At 46.2% G+C, this 23,257-nt stretch overlaps 1 long non-coding RNA gene across 1 annotated transcript; it reads right to left on the reverse strand.

Moving 5' to 3' along the window:
• Positions 1-26: 26 nt before the first annotated feature.
• Positions 27-10,540, reverse strand: LOC125611726. Its single transcript, XR_007341934.1, has 3 exons — positions 9,268-10,540; positions 8,917-9,089; positions 27-142 (listed from the first exon to the last, which is right to left on the reverse strand). It is a non-coding gene; the product is annotated as an uncharacterized LOC125611726 (long non-coding RNA).
• Between the last annotated feature and the right edge of the window lie 12,717 nt (positions 10,541-23,257).

The following is a 23,257-nucleotide window of genomic DNA, read 5'->3' on the forward strand; positions in this document are numbered from 1 at the left end:
CATCAAATCTTCCTCAGGCACCGTGGTCAATGGTGAGGAGTATCGGAGACTCGGAGGGCACGATCTGTTCCGCTTTCTGGTCCGGAGGCTGGACATAGGGTCGAATCAGTCTGTCAGGAATCCAAATGGGGGAATCTGCGACCTGTGGGAAGACACAAGCATATCCTCGCCCACAAGTTAGTAGTACATCAGGTCCTTTCCATTTACCTGTCAAAAGATCTTTCCATTTTACTAAGGGTTTTGCTGATATTTTTTCATTTTCCCAATGTCTTAACATAGGAGTTACTCCTTTATAATCACAATTAAGATGATTAATCACAAACAAAGCATGCTGTAAAACATGATGAGGAGAACTATATTTATATTCTCCTTCTTGAAGTTTAGTAATTTGAGCTTTCAATGTTTGATGAGTTCTCTCAACTCTAGCTTGTCCTTGAGGGTTATAAGGGATTCCTGTAGAATGAGAAATTTTAAACGTATCACAAAATTTTTTAAAAGCATTTGAAGTATAAGCTGGTGCATTATCTGTTTTTAATGCTTTAGGCATTGCCAAATATGAGAAACAAATGAACAAGTGTTGCACTACGTCTTTATATGCTTCCCTAGTTCTTGCTGAGGCAATAATCACATGAGAAAAAGTATCAACAACAACATGAACATAACTTAATTTTCCAAATGAAGGAATATGAGTAACATCCATTTGCCAGAGATCATCAGGTCTTAAACCACGAGGATTAACCCCCATGGGTAAGGTTGGCAGTAATGATGGACAGGTTTGACAATTTCTGACAGTAGCTCTAGCTGATTCCCTAGGGATATGAAATTGCTGTCAAAGGGCAGAAGCATTTTGATGATGTAAAGCATGACTAGCTGTAGCTTCCTGAACAGTAAGAATTTGGGGTCTGGTTAATGAATCTGCCAATGCATTGCTTTGTGACAATTCTCCTGGTAAGTTAGAATGTCCTCGAATATGCCCTATAAAATAAGGATGTTGTCTATCTGAAATAAACTTCTGTAAAGAATTTAAATGATGAAAAATTGTAGTCTTATGCTGAGGAAGAGAAGCTGTCTCTATATGAGGAAAAATTTCCACAATATACTGAGAATCAGTATATAAGTTAAACATTTGATCTTTTAAATGGGTAAAAGCCATAATTACAGCTATTATTTCTGCCCTCTGAGCAGAGGTTTCCTCTGTCTGTTGAACATAGGTTTCATCATTAATAACTAAAGATGCTCGTCCATTTGAGGAGCCATCAGTGAAAACTAAAGCTGCTGGTTGAGGTAGAGGTTCAGAAGAAAACAATTTTGGAAAAATAACAGGGTGATTCTTAACTGAATATAACAAAGGGTGCGATGGCAAATGAAACTTAATATGACCACAATATCCCTGTAAAGCTATTTGCCAATCTTCAGAATGTTCCATAAGTGTATTTAATTGATCTCTAGAATAAGGAATCACCAAATTATGCATTTCTTTCCCAAATAACTCTCTACTTCTATGTCTTCCTTTTATTATTAATAAAGCGATCACAGTAGGGTATGAGCAAATAACCTTTTTAGAAGTAACCGGCATATGCATCCACTCTAAAGGACCTGACTGCCGTAATACTCCTGTGGGTGTATGAGGAGTAGGTAAAATAAGAAGATCCCAAGTTTGAGTATAATCAACTCTTTGCAATTGTTGTTTATTAATAGCTTTTTCTACCTTATTTAAAGCCAATTTAGCTTCTTCTGTCAAAATACGAGAAGAACGTGGGTTAGAGTCTCCTTTCAAAATATCAAATAAGGGTTTAAGATCTGCAGTAGTAAGTTTCAAAAAAGGACGAATCCAATTAATACCTCCTAAAAGTTTTTGAAAATCATTTAAAGTTTGTAAATGATCAATCCGTAATTTTAAATTTTGATGGGAAACAGTTTGAGTATTTATAATTCTACCCAAATAATTATAAGGAGGTGATTGCTGAATTTTATCTGGGGCAATGATTAAACCAAAATTTTGTAAGGACTGTGTCAACATTAATAATATATGATGATGCAACTGGACATCTTTATGAGCAATTAATATGTCATCCATATAATGAATAATATAGGCATCTTTATATTTATCTCTTATTGGTTGTATTTCTGATGCAACATATTTTTGAGAGAGAGTAGGACTGTTTTTCATACCTTGAGGCAACACCTTCCATTGAAAACGTTGATATGGCCGTTTTAAATTCACAGAGGGAAGGCTAAAAGCAAACCTTTTACGATCATCAGGATGTAATGGAATGGTAAAAAAGCAATCTTGTAAGTCTATTACCATAACATGAAATCCTTTAGGGACAGCTACTGGAGAGGGGAGTCCTGGTTGTAAGGAACCCATATCCTCCATGGTAGCATTTATAGCTCTTAAATCTTGTATTAATCTCCATTTACCTGATTTCTTTTTAATAACAAATACAGGAGTATTCCATGGACTATTAGAAGGTTCTATGTGTTTTAAATTAAGTTGTTCCTTAACCAACAAGTCTGCAGCCTGTGATTTTTCTGTTGTTAAGGGCCATTGTTCTACCCACACAGGCTCATCATTTTTCCAAATCATTTTATCTGCTGTTTCAACAATGGCCCCAATTAAAAATCCTGTTGAGTCTCTTCTACAAGAGCAGTACAGAGAGAAACTCCCATTTTAAACATTATATCTCGGCCCCATAAAGTAAAAGGAAGAGAAGGAATAACATATGGCTGAAAAGTTCCTGAATTTTTGTCATCAGCCTATTTAAGTATTTGAGTGCTTTTTGCTACATTAGTGGCAGTTCCAAGTCCCATAAGTGTTGAGGGAGTTACTGTTGTAGGCCAGGTTGAAGGCCAATCTTTTCCAGCTATACAAGTGACATCTGCTCCTGTATCTAATAATCCATCAATTATTTTTCCCTGAATCTCTAGTTTTTTCATAGGACGAGAATTTTGAATTTTTTGAACCCAGAATGCCATATCACTAGAACCAAATCCTTTTGTTTGTCCTTGTTCATTTGAAATAGCTCAGTTTCCAATAGATAAATAGGGGAGTAGCAAGATTTGAGCAATTCTTTGCCCTTAATGAATAATCAAAGTCTTTTGAGATGAGGGTTCTATTAAAATCTTAATTTCTCCAGTAAAATCAGAATCAACAACTCCAGGAATAACTTTGATTCCCTGTAGGGAAGCAGAGCTTCTTCCTAGAATAAGACCAAAAGTTCCTTTAGGTAAAGGTCCATAAATTTTAGTAGGTATAGCTAGAACAGAAGAGTCTGAGGGAATAACTACTGATTCTGAAGATGCCAAATCTAATCCTGCTGAATCTGGTGTGGCTGTTAATAAAGCCCTTATAGTATATCCTGTTGAAAAAGATTGTTGATGACCTCCATTATTTAAGGGGCCCGAGAAGGGCCCCATTACAGTTTCCTGGTAATGGATTGGCAGTCATTTGTGGAAATTTTTTGAGGCATTGGTCCACCTTCTAAAAGTCTCCCATCTTTATGAAATTTAGAGCGACACTCCTTTGCCCAGTGAAATCCCTTATTGCAACGTGGGCATAAATTTTTGGGTCTAGATATCTGATTAGGAACTATGTTTCCTTTATTTTGAAAGTTTTTATTAGGACAAACTTTACTAAAATGGCCTGTCTGTCCGCAAGAAAACAGCTTGGATTTCCTTTATTTTGTTCTCTGTTTTGAAGCCTTTTAAGAAACTGAGCATTTGTTTGTTCCCATAATGCTGCAGCTATGGCTACACTTGCAAATATGAGGGTGATACATCAGCACAAACCTTAACAAAATCAGATAAATTTCCTGTCTTTCTAATAGGTCTTAGGAGTGTCTGACATGCAGTATTTGCATTTTCAAAAGCTAATTGTTTAATTATAATTTGTGCAGCTTCATTATTAGTTATAATTTTTTCCACTGATTCTTTTAATCTAGACAAAAATTCCTCAAAAGGTCTTCAGGCTTTTGTTTTATAGTACTTAAGCCAGAAGTTTTAACTCCTTTATTTTCCAATTGTCTCCAAGCATTAACTGCTATATCTGAGCACTGGATCAAGGCAGGCTGAGGCAGATGTCATTGATCACTTGGCTGAGCCCAATCATTTTCTCCCATTAACGTATCAAAAGTGACTTCACTATTTATAGATTTATTATATCGAGAGCATTCTTTAGTTCTATCTTCATAATCTGTTTTCCATAATAAGAATGTCCCTCTAGGGAGACGAGATTTTGCAGTAGCAGACCAATCATATGGAGTCATCCATCTAGTGGCAATAGTTTCTACTGTCTGTAAAGTATAAGGAGAAGTGGGCCCATAATCATGAACAGACTGTTTTAATTCTTTTAAAAGTTTTAAAGGAAGGGGCTCCCATTGAGGCATATAGTGTTCAGCATGTGAATCAAAAGTGATAGGGAGAGTGAAACTTAGATCTCCAGATTGTAGAGCCTCTCTCATGGCGCCTTTGAACCCTACATTCCGTGAAGGAGGAGGTAGGGTATTTTTTATTTTGGAACCTAATTTATTTTTGGTAGAAGATTTTGTAAGAGGTCCACAAGAATGTGTACTTATAGGGGCAAAGAATTCTTCATTATGATATTCAGTAGCTGCTTCTTCTAAATTACCTTCATTTTCTAAACAAGACTGATCTTTCTCCTCATCTTTTTTTAGGACATAAGTTTCCCTCCTAGAGTCCTTCCTTAGGGGAGTTTCTTCAGTAGGGGCAGTTGAGTTAATCCTATTTAAGATTTCAGCTTCTTGAGCTGGATCTAACATATCTTTTAAAAGATTCCATAATGCTATAGCATCTACAGGCACATTTTCTGGTCCATAATTAGAGTAATATGCTCTTAAAGCTTCTCCTATTTTTACCCATGTTTTTAGATCTAAGGTTCCCTCTTCTGGGAACCAAGGACAACATTCCTGAATAAAATGAAAAAAACCTCTGTAATTGTGAAGTGGAAACCTGAATTCCTTTTTTTCTAAGCATATGTTTAACAATATCAATGAATGATCCTCGTTCCTTAGATTCTGTATTTCCCATTTTTCCTTTACTTAATTACCCACTCTTACCTGTTCTGTCAACAGGGGGCTCGCGAAACCCACGGGTAACGGCCTATCCACTCGGAAAACAAGGAGGCAAATGCCGAGGGGGCTTACCTTCAGTTACCTGGTTCGGGCGTCAAGTAACACAGGAGGCGTCACCATGCCAGACCTTAAATTATGCTACAGAAAAACTGGCACCAAAATACACTTGAAGATCAATGGAACAGAATAGAAGACACAGAGACACACCTGCATAAATACAGTTATCTCACACTGGACAAAGGTGCCATAAACATACACTGAAGAAAAGACAGTCTCTTCAACAAATGTCGGGAAAACTGAGAGTCCACATGTAATAGATTGAAATTGAATGCCAATATCTCACACTGCACAGAACTCAGCTCAGAGTGGGTCCAGGACCTCGGCATTAGACCAGAGGCCCTGCTCACTAGAAGAAACACTAGGCCCAACTCCTTATCATATCGGCACAGAAACAGACTTCCTCAACCAGAGTCTTAAAGTACAAGAAGTAAAATCGAGAGTCGATAAACGAATGACATCCAACTCAAAAGCTTCTTCACAACAGAAGAAACAATCAAGAACACTGGCTCCTCTGAGCCTGGCTTCCAGCAGGCACCTCGGACTCCAGGATCTTGGGCCTGATGGACAGAAACACCGTCAGGGAATGCAAACCTCCCCCGGCAGTAGCGACTTTCATGTGGCTCACAGGGCTCCGTGGGCTCCTGACACGGTCACCCACCGAGCACCCTTTGACCAGGGCTACGTCACTCCGCATTCTTCTTGCTCCCCTTCTGTCCCTTCCCTACACAACCGGATGTCAGGGCAAGGACGCTTGGCTCCCCTGGATGGACCCATTACCTGCTTCACCTTGCCCTCTGCTCCTGTCCCTGGTTATCCAGCCTACAGTGACCAGTGACAATACTGCCTTGATGTCACATCCACTCAGACTGTTTTCCCTAGAGCTGTTCCTACTGTGGAGGATTTCACACCAATTTAAGAGATGCTCCCTTATTAAAAAAAAAAAAAAAGAAAGAAAAAATATTCTCAAACGTATTCTCCATTGAAAAAATTATCTACCATGGCAACAAAATGCTTGCCTGGACCCCGCACTTGACCCTGTCCAAGGCCACAGGCCACTCAGACATGGGTTTCCTGGTCCTTCCTTGAGAAGGTCGGCCTGCTCCCACAGGTGAGCATCCTTTTTGATGGGTTCACTTTGTTTTATTGGATCAGGTTCATTTCAGAGCTTCTGTCTTACGAGTGCGTGGGATTTGGTGGTAATCCATCCCGAGGTGTGTCTCCTATAAATAAATTATTCCCTCTTGGTGGCTTCCGTTTGACAGGTTCTATTGAAGGGGGGGCAGCAAAAGCAAGCAGGGGAGGAGGCTTTTGTTAACAGGAGGAGAAAGGTGGTGCCAGCGACGTTCTGAAAAGACCTTTGAGATCCCCGAGAGCACAAAAGGGAGCAGGGCATTTTAGGGAGAAATGAAACAAACAGTAAATCATCATGCCTCCGACCCGGAATGCGTCACTCCTCACTGAAAAGAAGGTACTAGAAGTCAAAGAAAACCCTGACGTGCTTTGTAAGGAGGAGCCCAGCGGCTGGGCTCTCTCCCTTTGTTGGGTGGCATTCATAGAGGCCGTCCTGCTAATTAGCGAGACTCTTAAAAATAACTCTATGAATCAGCTTTTGGAAGCCTGAAAGCGAAGGAAACAGGACGAAGCTGAGGTCAGTTGAATCTGCACTTCAAGCGACTGAGCCTGACACCCTGTTCATCCAGAGAATATCCACCAGCTCCGACACCCAGACGTAAGGGCAGATGTCACTTGGCAAGGGGCTTCCAATTGCAAATATATCATGGTGGGAAAAGGAATCAGGGTGCTAGGGTTTGGTTCTCAGAGGTCCCCAAAGGCTCTTGTGCTGAAGGCTGGGTCCCCAGTGCAGCACTGGCCGGAGGTGACTGGTCCTGAGGATGAATCCTCAGCCGGGTTCTCAGCTGAATGGACTCAAGGAGGAGCAGAACGGTGGGAGGTGGGACCCAGCTGAAGGGAGCAAGTCTTGGTGGTAATAGAGCCTCGGGGCTATATCCTGTCCCCTGCTGGCCGCCTCCTCCCTCCTCTCTGGTTGTCAGGAGGTGACCCGTTCTCTCTACCACACCCTCTCTGCCATGATGTTCCGCCTCGCCACAGGCCCAACAGCAGTGGACCAGCCAATCAGGGACTGAAACCCCTGGAACCAAGGGCCAAAGTAAATCTTCCCACCTTCAAACTGTTCTCTTAGGTATTTTGTCACAGCAGCAAACGTCTAGCATACAGTGCTTTCCCTAAACCTGGTTATTTGGTGGATTCTGATATACAATTGAGCAGGCATGCTGCTATGGCACAGGGGAGGGACAACATTTCGTGTTTACTGTGTTTGTTATTTGGAATTGAGGGTGGAACCCAAGGGTGCTTTACCACTGAGCCACATCCCCAGGCCTTTGTTATTTGAGATGGGGTCTCGCAAAGTTGCCCAGGCTGGCCTTCATCTTGCAGTCCTCCTGCCTCAGCCTCCCAGGTGGCTGGATTATAGGCATGCACCACTACATCCGGCTCAGAGATGACATTTCTCATGAAATGACTTCCAAACCTCTCACAATACAGCACCAAGCCCAGGAGAATTAATAAACAGGATTAACGCACTGGGGAAATTAGTATGCTTTCCTAACAGAGAAACAAAGAAGAAAGTCTGACCCTTGCTTTTCAACAATGAGGCCTCTTCTAGTTGACTCATCCATCGCGAAAAGGGAACGAAACGTCATCTCTTCTGCAGTCAAGAAGATAATTAAGGAGCCACTCGTTTCTAAATGAACCCCCAGGGGAACAAAGCAACGGCTTCAAGTTTGAAAGAGAAAAGCAGCCCCGTGTTGGAGGGCACCCAGCCCAAGCCACGGCCCCCCGTCTGGCAGTGAGTTCTGATTTGGTTTTAAGTGAATGTCACTCGCGCTCAGTGTGGGTGGGGCTGGCGTCCGCCTGATCACATCTTCAGTAAAGGAGGGGAACTGGGAGCAGTCTTCCTTTTAATTTCCCTGCCCCAAACTTTCTCAGAGACAAAGTCAGGCAGACCCGGTTAGGGTTTGGAGGTGGTCTGACCCCTAAAAGTTCCTGTGCTGGAGACCTGGCCCCCACGGTGGCCATGTGGAGAGGTGGTGGCCGCTGAAGAGGTGGGGCCTGGGGGGAGCTGCCCTTGGCATTAAGGACTTCTCTTGGCAGGAGGGTGGTCCTAAGGGCAAGACACGCCCTGGTGTCTGGCCTCCTCTCTCACCAGGGGCTCTCTGCCTCTCCCGCTGACTCCACCACCATGCCATTGAGCATGAGGATGGCAACAGAGTCCAAACTCATGGGGCCACCAGACCTTGCTCTTCCACCTCTGAAACCCCTTTTCAGACCAGGCATGGTGGGGCCCGCCTGTAACCCCAGTGAGGCAGGAGACCGAGGCAGGAGAATCGCAAGCTCCAGGCCAGCCTCACAAATCAGGGAGGCCCTGTCTCAGAAAGAGAAAAGAGCTGGGGATGCAGCTCAGCAGCACAGTGTCCCTGGGTTAAATCCCCAGAATCCCCCACCCACACTCATACACACCTAAACACCTCTTTTCTCTGTAAGTACTCAGCCTCAGGTATTTTGTTATAGCAACACAAACCTGATTCCAATACAGATTTTAAGTGGAAGAGCCCTTCAACTACACATTATAACCTGAAGGTGAATCTTTAGGCAGTTTTTCACACAACTCACAGGCTGCTGAAACAAAGAAGGGATTTATAGAGAGGGCCAGCCGTCCAAACAGGACACCAAGCTGTGGATTTCTCACCTATCAGTTTCAGGTACCAGCTTGATGATCTTCAGCAGTGATAGCAGATAACTGTGCCCGAGTGCCAGCTATGTGTCAGGTACTTGGCTTGCACTTACTCTTTTGTCCTCATGATGAACTATCCCCATTTTATACGTGGGGAAACCGAGTCTGAGAGAGCAGAAGTCCCTTACCTGCAATGTGACGGCAGGGCAGAATTCAATGCATGTCTGATGACTCAAGAGCCCAAGTTGTACCTCTGCTTCTGCCCAACTGCACGAGCCACGCTGGGCTGGAGGGACTCGGTCAGCAGGGGGCTAAGGAGCCTGTCTGGACGGCTGCCCCGCAGGTGAAGGGCAGGTGGTCACTCACCTTGATGGGAAAGGTCAAGGTCTGCCCTGAGAAGGTTGGAGGACCAAGAGGATCCTCTCCTGACTTCAGAGGGGTCTGCAGGTGTGTCCTCTTCCTCTTCTCTGCTGTGGGCTGAGTATGTCCTGCACGGAAGCAAAGAGATGAAAATAAATGCTATTCCAAAAACACAGATAGGGTAGGGGAGGAGAGACCTCAGCATAGAGCCGGGCCGACTGGGAAGAGAGCATAGACAAGCCCCCGTGGACACACAGCAGCCGGGCAGGGTGGGCGCAGGGTGGGAATCACCAGGAGGAAACCTCAGGGCTGAGGGGGGTTCTGGCTTGGCCCGCTCCAGAGGGTTCTGGCTGAGGGTGCGCCAGGGTGACCGGACACCAAGGGTGGGAGGTGGGGGATTTGAGGGAGAACTCTCCTCCAACTGACTGCCCAGGATTCCTGCTGAAACTGGAGTCCACAAGCAAGAACACTCAGCTCAAGGTTTAGGATGAGTTCAGAAAAAAACAGCCCAAAGGCTCCTGGCCAGAGCTTGTTCAGGGCGAATCCTCGCCACCTGGAGGCGCGCAGGTTGAAGTCCGCCTCCCTGCAGGACGGGTCAGACGGGTCTTTAAACTGGTCAGGAAGGTTAAGAGAGGTCACGTCGCTGACCCCGACCCTGGAGACTAAGAAGGGTTTGCAGAGAGAGCTTTCAAAAAGGTAATTAAGTTAAAATGATTAGGTGATTAGGTTGGGATTGGATTAGGGTCCCTGGGGAGGGGGCTGACTCCAACGTGACCTGTGTGCTCATGAGAAGAGGAAATCTGGACTCGCAGACCGCAGGGCAGCTGAGCACAGAAAGGCCGTGGGAGGACACGGGGCCAGGCGGCCACCTGCAAGCCCAGGGAGAGGCTCAGGAGCCTCAGACCCACAGCAGCTTGACCCTGGGCTCAGCCCCGGAGCTGTGAGAAGCCAACCTGTGGCTAAATCCAACCAGTTGGGGCTTTGTTCTGATGGCCAGTCAGACCAGTGTAGTCTCTGAAGATCAGCATTCAAGAGCATGTGTCAGTGGGAGAGAAAAGTGTCTGCTTAAAATGAAAAGAGAAATGAAAAGGGAAAGCATTCATTTCTTAGATTTAATGATTTGGATCTGATAAGATCTTCAAAAATACAAAAAATGGAGCTGTCCTCCAGGTACCTATCACCTGGAGGACAGCTTGAGGCCAGGAGTTTGAGGCCAGCCTGAGCAACTTGGGGAAATCCTGCTTCAAAAATTAAAAAACAAAACAAACCTATAATTCCAGTAGCTCCAGAGGCTAAGGCAAGAGGATCAAAGGTTCAAAGCCAACCTCAGCAACTTAGCAATAGCCTAAGAAACTTATTCTGTCTCAGAATAAAAAATAAAAGAGGCTGAGGATGTGGCTTAGTGATACATTAATTAATTTAAAAATTAAAAAAAGAAAAGAAAAGAAGAATGAATTTTGTTGTCCCAGACTTTCCCTTTTTTTTTTTTTTTTTTTTTGGTACTGGGGATTGAACCCAGGGGCACTTAACCACTGAGCCACCTCCCTAGTCCTTTTGTTTTTAATTGAGAGACTGGGTCTAAGTTGCTTGATGACATTCCACAAAACCTGTGAACTTGCGATCCTCCTGCCTCAGCCTCCCGAGCTGCTGGGATGACAGGCGTGCGCCCCTGCACCTGGCCTACACCAGATTTCCTTAGAATGGTGTCCCTTGTTGTGTCCCATGATCCTGTGGGTTGGGGGAGACCTGCATCTTCTGTCCCTTCCCCTCCTCTGAGTCTTGTGAACCACAAGAAATGACAAACCTCTGTCATAAACCAGTGGAACTGTGGAGTTCCACGGCTCCCGGGATAGAGCAGAACTTCCCAGAAACATCCTTCTGTTCCAGTAGCACTTCCTTGTCAACCAGGAAACACCAACCTGGGACAAACCTACGGATTCTGCTCATTTCTAATTCAATTCACGCCAGGGAAACGCCAGAGGAGCAGCAGCCTGGGTGTCCACCTCGGATTTACCATCAGAGGTGGACGCAACCAGAAATCAGGCAGGTCACTTTGCTCCTGTGTCAACTTCCTCATCCTGAAGATAACAACAATAATGCAACCCCATTTAATGTTCAGTAGGGCTAAAGTCGTGCCAACAGTTCTGCACGTCTGGGCACCCAACCCGCTCGAGGCCGGTGAGCAGTACCCTGTCCTCAGTGCCTTGGTGAAGTCCACCAGAAGTGCTGGCACTGCACCCAGGAGCAGCCTCAGACGCACGCCAGGCAGGGACTTTGAACCTGCTGGGTGAGCCGCATTGCCCAACCTCTTGCTGAAGTCACTCCATTACTACACGGGACAATGACACAGAATTACAGAAACCCAGATGGTTTTCAAGTGTCACGTGAGCTGTTCCTCCACAACTTTCTCAAAGGTGGAAATATGCTTCCACGTGTCTGAGCAGCCCTTTGGGGAGGTCTCTGTACTGAAGGCTCCACAGCCAGACCCTCTGTCCCACGAGGACATCCTCTCAGCCCGCTCGGCTTGTCTTCCTCTGCCCCCCAACATCGGAGCCCCTTTCCCCCTCTAAAGCGAGTTAGCCAGCATGGAGTTCAACTACCATGGCACAGAAGGATGCCCAAGCTTGGGGTCTGCTGGAGATGTGACAGTGTACGCGTGTCCCACTCCCACCCTCTCCTGTCTCAGGGTCTTTTCTCGCAGCAGCAGACCCCTGCGGCCAGAAGTCAGGTCCGGCGGCAGATCTGCGAGATGGCGTCAGGAACGGGACAGGCAGGGAGGTGGAAAGGGAAGGAAGCCAATGATGGGACAGACTTGGGCACCCGGGGCCAGTCATGCTGGGGACCTCCAGAGTCCCCACCCAGCTGTGTGCTCCTGCTCCGATGCTGGTGACAGATGTGCTCCTCCCTACCATACCAAAGCCAGAGTGTGCGTTCACTGCGGCTTTCCCCTGGTAACCTAATCATCCTGGTCTTTGTGTGGCCTGAGTTGTGTCCTCGGCCTCTGCCCCTTTCTGGTCAGCACATGCTGCCCACCACCCTTTGTTCTATGTTGGCTCTACTTGCAATTATTATATCTCATGCCTCTTGGCACCCCACGTCCTCTGCATGCAAGGTGCCCCTTGCAATAGTCCCTGTCACCTACTTCCTAACTCCCGCTCTTGGCTTGGTGAAGTCTTTCCTAACTGCTTCTTCCCCTCGCCCCCCGTCTCCTGTCCCCTCACAGGCGAGGACGCCCTGTTACGGTCTTTACATTTCACGCACTTTGCACTTTGCATGATTAACTAGGTAATGTTGCTTTCAGCACTCCATCTGTTCTGGGAATGCTGCGTTGTCCACTACTCGAGCCCAGCATCCAGGAGGAGCCTGGCCCGTGGCCAGCCGCCGGCGTGGATGAGAGGGGGAACCTGTGCGAGGCACACGGTCCAGCTCTGCGGCTGTTTCTCCTCCTGTGGTGCCCTCCACCGTCCTCATGTAGAAGACAAACTTCGTCAGCAGCCATGCTCAGGAAATGGGGGTGGATCCCTGGGCCAGCAACTGAGAGACCCCTGCAGACACGAAGGCAGAGGGAAAAACATACAGAATCTGCATTACTCTAAAGGATGGTGCTGTGTGTCATTGGGGAATTAACTATAATGAGACAGGAATACTTTCAGAGGCTGTCTATAACCATGCTCATGGCAGGAGGCTCTTTGGAAAATAAGACAATTTTGTGAACTTGTTAAAGCTTGTGTTTATTCTCAGATTTAAGGGAAAAATCCATATGGCACTAATAGAAGCTAGACAACAAAGCAGTGACTTAATGCTATGGAAATTTAGGGTATAGGTGTGACAGCCCATTGTGTCTCCAAACAGCAATTTCAACAAAGACATAAAGGATACAAATGGGAAGAGAAGTTGATTTCACTTAATTTTATTTGATGGAACTTAACACTTGAACAACTGCTGTTTGCAAGACTTTGAAGAGTTTTAAACTTCTTCCTTCTCCCTAATGGATCCAAAAGAGAAATGTATCCATTTGTTTCCTTGCAAACGTTCAATTGCAGATTTGGGGGATAATAAAAATTCTTGCCTTGCTATTTAATTATTCAGTTGGCTGCTAGAAAGATGAAGTCACTCAAATGGGGTTATAACTCAGAAATGATATTACATGTTTATCTTAAAAGATAGCCATGTACTTCCAAGACAAACTAGTGGCAATCTAGATTTTTATTACAACAGTGGCAATTTGGAAATTTTGCAAAAACTTAAAAAAAAAAAAAAAGGCAGCCTGAAGTTCCTTTCCCTTGATATCCTTGAACATGCATCTGCAACAAACACATTCTTGAACCTTCTACACCGCACAGCCCCAGTACACTAGTTGCACAAAACGTAACAATGAGGCATTTATAAATATAACATCCTCTACTCAGCAATTACATTTTCTATAAAAAGAGTTTGATGTATATTTAATACTAAACTTGCTTTAAAATACATACAACCCATTAAAGGGAAAAGGCACTAAGAGAAAGCACCACATTATCAGTTTCTGGTAGAACTCTGAATCGTTGTCATTAATTATATATGAACTTTGATAGGTTCCTATTTGTTGGACACCTGGCAGGGCCGGTAGCAATCATTTGCTTTCTCTCTTTCACAGCATTCAGACCCTGGGGCCATTGTCTCTGAAGGAAATCGAGCAACACAACTAGGAGCCCACACAGATGGCTCCCACAAGAACAATCTAGAACATGTGGCAATGGCATATGCTCATCGACTAAACCAAATTAAGGGCTGGAGCTTCTGTGGGTCTTGAGGAAGGGACCTGGTTAGCAGATTCTGGAGGGGAGCTGAGCTTGACAGCAGGTGCTGATCCCCCAGGTTCCCTGTTCTGTGGGGGGCATGGCAGGAGCTCACATGCACGTGAGCAACACACTCATAAAACATCTTCTCAGCACCACATGTAAATAAATGAATAAAATAATTCCATCAAATAAAAAAATTTTTAAAAACCTGCTCATTTCCGGCACCTCCAAGATACTCAGTAACGACTTTGTCTCTTTTATTGATAACAACCCCATTATTGTTAGAGAAGCAGTCCACTTACATTGATATGATGTTAGAAAATAAAGACACAAGCAAACAAACTTCACCTTCCGCCACCGGAATCACTGTTTTGGACCTGGGTGCATTTGCATCTTGATCATGGTGTTTGCAGTCATATTTGTGTAGACACATAATTGTGTTTTACTGATAGGAGGTGACATTCTTCAAACTGCTCCAAACAGGTCTTTTTTGGTCAACAACCTTCACCTTCCCACTCTGGTACATTTTATGTCATATTCAGATTCCCCAGTTAGGCTAAAAAAACCTGCAACTCCCAGGTCCTACCCAGGAGTGACACCCAGAAACTTGTCAGCTTGTGACACCCTCCTTTCTCCTTTCCTCTTCAAGAGCATCCACTTATTGAAGACGCCGGTCAGCTGATCTGCGGAGGGCCTCCGCTTCTAGATTAGTCATCTGTGTGGCTGATTGCTATTGCCCTCTGTATCCCACAAATGAAATGGATCTGAAGGACTGCTGGGCCCACGAGGAGGGTTTTTGGCTACAATATTCCATAAGTATGTCTATACCTACAAATGCCAGGGTGACCGTCAGTCAGCCACATGTGGCTGCTTAAATTGAAGCTTTAATAGATTCAAATTGGAAGTTCCTCCGTCACATTTTTAGTGCTCAGTATGTGCCCGTGGCTAGTGGCCACCTCTGTGCAGGGCAGCTATGAAGCGCTGTCTGGCTGAAGAAAGCTCTCCTGGACAGGCTGGCTGGAGACGGAGCCCCCTTCTCTACTCCGTGAGTCTGGGCTCAGGTACATGGACTTCCTTTCGCCAGCAGAAAGCTGGCCAACAAGATGCAGAGGCCTGGAATACGTGTGTGCACCAGGTCTTGCCCCTGTGGCCAGTCAGACCCTGAGATTGCCACGCAGAGTCGAGACTAGCCTGCTGGAGGAGGCCAGCCACAGAGTGGCTTCACTCACATCCCCCCTGCAGATACAGAGGGAAGCTCTCCCTGATCATCTCAACACACCACAAGGATGGAGGCCTCAGCCATCCAGCCACCTCTGCAAACCGCTGGCCCTGGGAGTGAGGTCACTGAGCTCCATCAGGTCAGCTGAGCCCCCCTCTGACCACAGGGTAACAGTGAAGAATAAGAAATGATGTAGCTTTAACCACTACAGTTGTCGGGGTGTTTGTTACACAGCAACAGGTAACTGATACATGATAAGAAAGGAATTCGCATGGTGTTACTTGGGCACCATGCCACCGTTTTGTCCTCTGTCCCTTCCCTAATACACACATCCTGCCTAAACTGATCATTAATAGCTTCGCCTGGCCTTCTTGCCTAAGGTAGAGCTTTTCTTCACCAAGGCCTAGCTTGCTATCCTGTCATACAGTTCCCACTGGGAAGGCAGAATAGATATTCAATCCTTTTCTTTAATCATCAATTTAAAAAAGCAAGGAGTTGTTAAACAGTCACCTCATGATGTTTTATCAGACTTTCTCCCTTTTTAGCATGTTTATGAAGTCATTAATTTTATCCACTAAGTACATTTTATTTATGCTCATTAATTTTTAAATTTTATTGTGAGAGCACAGCATGAGATTTACTCTCTCAACAAATCTTCAAGGGAACAGGATGTTAGCGTCGACAAGAAGCACAGAGTTGTGCAATAGATCTCTGGAACACACTCGTCTTGCCTGACTGGTACCTGATGCCTGTGGATTGGTAACTCTCCATTCCTCGCCCCCAGCTCCTGGCAAACACCATTCCTTTCTTTCATTCTATGAATACGATGATTTCATATATACTATATCAGTGGGCATATGTAGTCTTTGGAAGTCTGTGACAGACTAATTTCACAGAGCATGTCCCATGTTCTCACATGTTGCAGAATTTCCTTCTATTTGAAGGCTGAATAATATTCCGTTGTATGTTTCTTTATCCACCCATCTGTGCACAGACATTTAGATTGTCTCTACGTCCTGGCTACTGTGAATAGTGCTTCAATGAGCACAGGAGTGGCGATGTCTCTTTGAGATCATTTCAATTCAATTTTGGATAAACACCCAGAAGTATGATTGCTGGATCATATAATTTAAAAAAAAATTTGGTGTGATTGTTAGATCAGATGATTATTCAATTTTTAAGTTGAGAGGAGCCTCCACGCTGGTTTTCATAGCAGCTGCACCATCTCCCATGTCAACCAGCAGGTGCAAGTGTTCTAATTCCTCCACGTCCTTCCCAACGTTGGCTGTGTTTTGTTTTTTGATGATAACTGTCCCAAAGGTGGGAGGTGATCTCTCACTGTGGTTTAGCCTCTGCTCCATACCTGTTGGTCATTTGCTTGTCTTCTTTGGAGAAATGTCTATGTAAGTCCTCTTGTGCGGCAGAGTTCCTTGAATTTTGGAGATTTGCAAATAGCTTCTTCCCTGTGATAGGTCACTCTCCTCTCGATTCCTTGGCTGAGCAGAAACTTGTCAGTTTGACTTTGTACCCTGTGTTCTTGTTGCCTGTGCCTTGGTGTTGTGTCCATGAAATCTTTGCCTAGACTGTGCCGTGAAGCTTTGAGCTATGTTTTCTTCTAGGAGTTTTATACCTTACAAATCCATTTGATCCAGTATGAGTGGATTTTTGTGTGTTGTACAGAGTCAGAGTCCAGTCTCCTCCTTGGCATGGAGTAGCCAGTTTCTCCAGCACCGGCTGAAGAGGAGACTGTCCTCCCCCGTGTGTGTGTGTGGTTGAAGAATGTTCGTAAATCAGTAATTGGGATGCTTTTCGCTTTGTTCTTCTTTCTGAAGGTTGATCTGGCCACCTGTGGTCCTTTGTAGTGATTCACTATGAATTACAGAATGTTTTTTCCTATTTCTGTAGAGTTGCCATTGGGATTTTGATACAGTGGCATTGGATCTGTAAATAGCTCTGGGAAGTACAGACATTTCAACGTTAAGTCTTCAATATTAAGTCTTCCAAAGCACGAGCAGGGGCACCTTTCCATTTTCTTGCCTTATCTAATTTCTTCCGTGAGTGTTTTGTGACTCCCAGTGCACAGGCCTTCCTTCTCCTTGTGTAAGTTTGTGCTAGGTATTTCATTCCTTTTGGTGCTATTGTAAATAAGATTTTTTCCTAATTTCCCTTTCAGACAGTCTGCTGCCATGTAGAAATACAACTCTTGTTTGCATGTTCACTTAGGATCCTTTGACCACGTGAATTTGTTTCTTAATTCTAACATTTCTTTTTTAGAAAAATGAAGCCTTGGATGTTTCTGTGTAAGATCATGTCATGTGAAGAAAGGAACAATTTTGCTTCTTCTTGTTGATTTAGATGCCTTCTATTTCTTTTTCTTGTCTTATTCACTATGCTTTTTGATGCACAATCAACCCCATTTTGGCCAGCGTGGTGCCGGTATATGCCTCCCATGTCATTTCAACACAACCCTACTTCTCGTAGAAGAAAACCTCCTGACTTTCGACACAACAAGCTTTCTCAAGCTCACCCTGTGTCTGTCTTCCTGACCCAGACCTGGACTGACCCTTAAGGAGCCTCCCCTCCTTTAGGGAACGCCATTGGAGGACGGTTGGGTCGTGTGGCGCTCCTTGCGGCAGGGCTGGTAGTGCTTGATGACCGTTCCTTTTACACAAATGGAATCTGGATCCTGAAGGGGCTTCCTTTCTCAGACTTCTGCTTACATCGTGTGGTCTCAGATCGGTCCACAGCGGTTCTCCTGCGTGGGGCAACCTTCTGTTTGGCCATCGGAGTGACTTTCGGCTAGGAGTGCGTTTCAGAAACCCCTTCCTTCCTGTTGCATCATGGCAGGCTTCACACCAGTTGTACTTTGGGGTTTGGGATTTTGCAGGGCGCTCTCTCTCCGAGTTTTGCTGAAGATGTTGACGTTGCCCGTGAGATTTGTCTGTAGTGATCCATGAGTTCTACTGACTTTCAGAAAGCAAGGTGGAAAGATTAAGAATTAAGGTGCTATTAATCTCTATATTCAATCCTTTAAATGACTAAGGTGAAGTGCTTCTCCTAGAAGGTAGCAAATGCTAAGCCCCATATATGATCGTTACTTTTGAAAACAAGTTTGAGTTGGGTTTTTATCATTTGAAACAATAAAGAAAATAACACCAGAGTTTTGAGGATTATGCTAGGCATCTTACCTATCATTTCATTACATCTTCACATGAAGCCACGAGATGAGTATTTTTATTCTTATTTTATAGAGTTAAAAAGGAATGAAGGTTTCAAGAAGTGTAAGTTGGTCACATATTAGTGAGTGGCAGAGCTGGGATTTCAACCTTAGCACATTCAATCCAGAGTCCACATTCCAAATTGCTTAAAAAATTGTGTGCAATTTAAAAATAATTAAAAGTACAGACACTTAATTGAGAGCAGCCCCTAAATCACCTATAATGTTGTGCTAAGTCAAGGACTGTGTGTGGGTGTCCTGTGTCAAGACTTGTTAGTGGCTCCTGCGTGTGGAAGCAGCACTAAGATTCTTCTAACAGAGCCCGTGATGGCTCCACACCAGAGTTTAGGACAAATGCCCGATTCCACTTTGCAGAATCCCTCCTGCTGATTTCTTTGAAAACCAATAATTACAACAATTATCAGAGTAGCCGAACAACAGAACCCAGTGGGATCAAGAAGACCCGATTTTTCAGGACAATGATATATTCGTAGGGGAAACTGTGCCTCAGTCTCCTACTCCCTGAGAAATGGAAGTTCCCTCGTCACCAAATACGAGCAGCGTGCTTCAAAATATGCACACTTCCCCACTTTATGGGAATGATTTCATTAAAGTGTTATAAATTGAATTAAATTACCACCCATTTTTCTTTTTAAGTATGTTCAATAACAAACAAGTCTAACCAAGTGATGGGAGCACCATACATCCATTTTCACTCCATTTCTTTACAGCATGTTCTAATGATCATCCCATTACCAGACTCTAATGCTTCTGTACATTCTTGCTCTCAAGAAAAAGAAAAAGAAAAAGAATGAAAGCACTCTGTCCCATCAACATCTAATTGGGACTTCTCTGGGGAAAGGTAAAAACAAAATTTAAAAGCACAATTAGGTTGCCTTGGATGTCTAGCGATAATTCTCTTAAATTCACAGCCAATCTCCCTCTAGGAAATTAACACTACTACTACTACGAGGGAGGTTTGCTTGCTGTTCTCATTTTATAGGTAGAGGATGGCAGCCTTCAGCCAGCTGAGGCAAAGCTCAGAGCTAGGACCTGGAAGGTTTGAACTTGGACGAGGCTGACACTTATGCCTATCATCTCTACTCTTTCTCTTCTACTAGGAAGAAACTGAAGACAGTGACCTACCTCTGTTCCAGAGTTGGTGCTTCCAGAACCCTGTCCTGAGCTCAGCCTCGGGGACCTAACCACTTCCAGGAGACCTGCACATGCTGTGGGCCCACAGAAGCCACCTGCTGAGACAGAGGACAAGTCTTCCTCAGCCGTAAGTCCTCAGAGTGACTAGCAGTCATGTCCCTTTCCAAGAGGTAAGCCCACCACCGCCCAAGGCACCATGGTCTGACCCAAATAGCCAGGACAACATACTACAGAAAACCTACTACAGACTCAAATGGCCGGGACAGGGCCACCCCTGCTGAATCAGCCTCCCATCTGGGACTGCTGGCTCTGGCATCATGCCATCACCCAGTAGATAGCGCCACAAAGCCAGGCAACTCCTTTTTTTTTTTTTTTGAGGGGGGGACTGGAGATTAACCTCAACCCAGGGACATTTTACCCCTGTGCTATATTCCTAGCCACCCCCAACCCTGCTTTTTTTTTTTTTTTTTTTTTAGACGACGAAGGCTCATTAAGTTCTGAGCTGGACTTCGAATCTGCCATTTTTCCTCCGTTCAGCTCCTCGTTCAGCACGTACTACAGGTGCTTGCNAGGCCTGTGCCACACATCATGCCCTGCTAATTTTTTTTTTTTTTTTGAGACAAGGTCTCATTAAGTTTCTGAGGCTGGACTTGAATCTGCCATCCTCCTGTTTCAGCCTCCCTGTCAGCAGGACTACAGGTGTGCACCACCACACGGGAGAAGCACTTTATTGGCTCTCGGAATAAGCAATATATAGGTATGTGTTTTTTCAGACACGGGACAGCTTCAATCCAGCTTCAGGGGAAAAGAAACCGTCTGATGTGGCTCTGATGCACTCACTGCAGAGGAATAATATGCACTCAATGCAGGCTACACGGCGCCCTGGGGGGCTTCCTGGAGCTCATGCTGGCTCACAAGTCTTGCCTAGCAGAGCCCACCAGAGGGGCCCTCCTGGAACAAGGGCCCATCAGCCTTGCTCCAAGATGGTTTCCACCCCAGATGGCAAGCGTTAGAAAACTGTCATTTTCAAGATTTCCTAACTTAAAAAAATGATTTCTGCCTGTCCCCATGGTACTGCTCCCCCTGGAAACACGGCAGGCAGCGTGCAGGCTTGGTGCACACCCCACAGCTTTGCAGTTATTACAGAAACGCACACCTGGCGGTTTCACGTTAGGGCTCACGAGTGCTTCAGGGTGAGTGGATTTGCAGCTTTCATCCAGGGCGAGATGAGTCAGCCATGCAGAAGGCTGGCATCTTCCAAAAGTGGTCAGCAGACACGGCTGACAGGGGCCCTTCCTGTCCTCTGTGACACTTTGTCTTGACATCTAAGGTCAGTGACCTCATCCTTATTCTGAAGGCAGTACAGTATTAGGAAAGGGCCAGGCTTGGGGGTCTCACAGATTAGGACCATCTGCCCGTTCTGCTTCTGGCCCACTGTGTGACCATGAGCAAGTCGCTTTCAAACATGGCTCTGCACCTGCCTCATGTGTGACATCCACGGTGGCAGTGAACAGACAATGTATGAAAGCTATTCAGCACAGACCAGGTGCACAGTGGCTGCCCTGGTGACGCAGATGTCTTGTCTTCCACGTAGCAACTGGAGAGCAGGATTATGCTTTATGTGTCTCCCCTGCTCCCCCAGTACCACGAAGCCAGCAGGTGCCTCCTGCACTTGACATGGGCTCAGCAAACACCTGCTGACGGGTGGATAAGGATACCTGAGTGAACACAGAGACCGCCCAAGAGCCAGAGGACACACCTGAGCCACTAATCACACATTCTGAGCAATTGGGAGTGATCTCTCCTACCTGGAAGACATTGTTATCGGGAATAACAAGGAAGCACGCAGAGCTCGCAACACACAGGCCCCTTGAGCCGCTGGCACGGAACAGGAAGGCACTGTAAACGAACTTCAGCTTTCTCCGTCCTACTGCAGCCTTAGGAGAGCAGTGGAGGCCGGACTCTGAGCAAGTATTCCATCAGTGCCAGTGCCTGCGAGCACTTCATCAGTGCCTATCAATCAACAAATGTTCCTTCAGTGCCCAGCCAATCAGCAAGCATTCAGTCAATTCCCAGAAATCAGCATCCAGGAGGGGCCAGGGAGCGCCAGGGTGAGGACCAGGAAAGAGCTGAAAATCACAGCCCTGTGACGCTCACAGACTGCTGGGAAGGATGCACCAGAGGAACTGGGTTGTGGGGTAAGCTGGGAAGATACAGGATATGATCTGGGGGTGGCGAGACTTCCTTTCTGTAGGGCTTCCCATGCCCCACCAGTTCCTTTCTGTAGCCTCATCAAAGATCAGAATTTACAGGCAGCTGCATGACCTGGCCATCTGCAGGTTTCCCCTGCACGCGGGAATCCGAGGAGGGCTTCAACACCTCTGACCCTGGTCGAGGACTCTGGGCTGCTGCCCTCAACAGAACTGTTGACAGAACTGTTCCCGCCCTGAGCCAGATTCCTAAAGCCTCCTGTGGGCTCCACACCTGCCCTCCCCACTGCAGACATCCCAGGTGTGCAGTACCCAACTGTCAGCTTGAGTATTAGAAATCATTCAGTCACAAGGGACAAAACCCTCCCCCTCACGTGCACGCGCACATGCCCGTGTACAAGGGCTCACTGAACAGGTGGGGGTGGAGCTAGGCCCGGCCATGGCTGGACCCAGGGGCCAGGTGGCTGGTAACTGGTTTCCGCTGTGGCGGTTCTGCTCTCCTCTGTGCTGACTTACTGTGAGGCACTCCTGGCGCTCCGGGATCCGGGGCCTTCAGCAACTCTGGCTCAGGACCTGCCAGAGGCACCCCAGCAGAAGGCTGCCACGGTCCTGCTTTGCCAGTGGCTGCAGCCAAGTTCAGAGCTCCCTCTCACTGGGCCGCCCCCTCTCACTGGGCCGCCCCCTCTCACTGGCCCCCCCCCTCTTGCTCACTGTTGCAGCAGACACCTCGGGCAGCCCTACCCTGGGGGCCACAGGTCAAGGTCAGCACACACCAGGATCCTATACACTGGGCAATGGGGAGACAGCGCTCCTGCCAGTCACTCGCTGTCAGATCTCTGCTCTGCATCCCAGGGAACTCCAGCCCTCTCCATCTCTGCCCCCTGGGTCTCAGGGAGGTTCTGCCAGGTGGAGGCACCAGCGGATGCTTTCAGAACAGGAGAGAAAACCCAGTTCTCTCCCTGCTCCAGGTGGCAGCTCCATGGTGGCTGTGTCTCTGTAGGTGCCCTGCCTCTGGTGGCCCTAGCTTCTGCTAGCCAGGCCTGCCATAGTCCAGGCTTCTTGGGTTGGTCTGGACTCTAGAACTGTCACCTCCTCCCCAACCACTGGGTGGCTTCACCCCCATGTGAGACTCCTAACCCTTCCACCAACTTTCTGACTGCCTCCCAGTAGACATATCCCTCCTTATAAAACGTCTGGAGGGGTTCCTCTGTGCCAACCAGATCCCAAGTCACGGGTTCCCTAAGGGGAATCCCAGGGGAGGGAGAGAGCGCTGTATGGGCACATTGGTGTCTGTCCATGGGGGTCAGTTCCCAGGCAGCTCTTCAGCCCCTCTCCCGGGAAGGAGGGTTTGTCCTGGGACGCCAGCTCTTCTTCCCCCTCCCCTCCCCTGCCTCCTCCTCTTCCTCCTGTTCTT

This window comes from Marmota marmota, unplaced genomic scaffold (genome assembly GCF_001458135.2).
Source record: "Marmota marmota marmota unplaced genomic scaffold, marMar, whole genome shotgun sequence".
NCBI classification, from domain to species: Eukaryota; Metazoa; Chordata; class Mammalia; order Rodentia; family Sciuridae; genus Marmota; species Marmota marmota.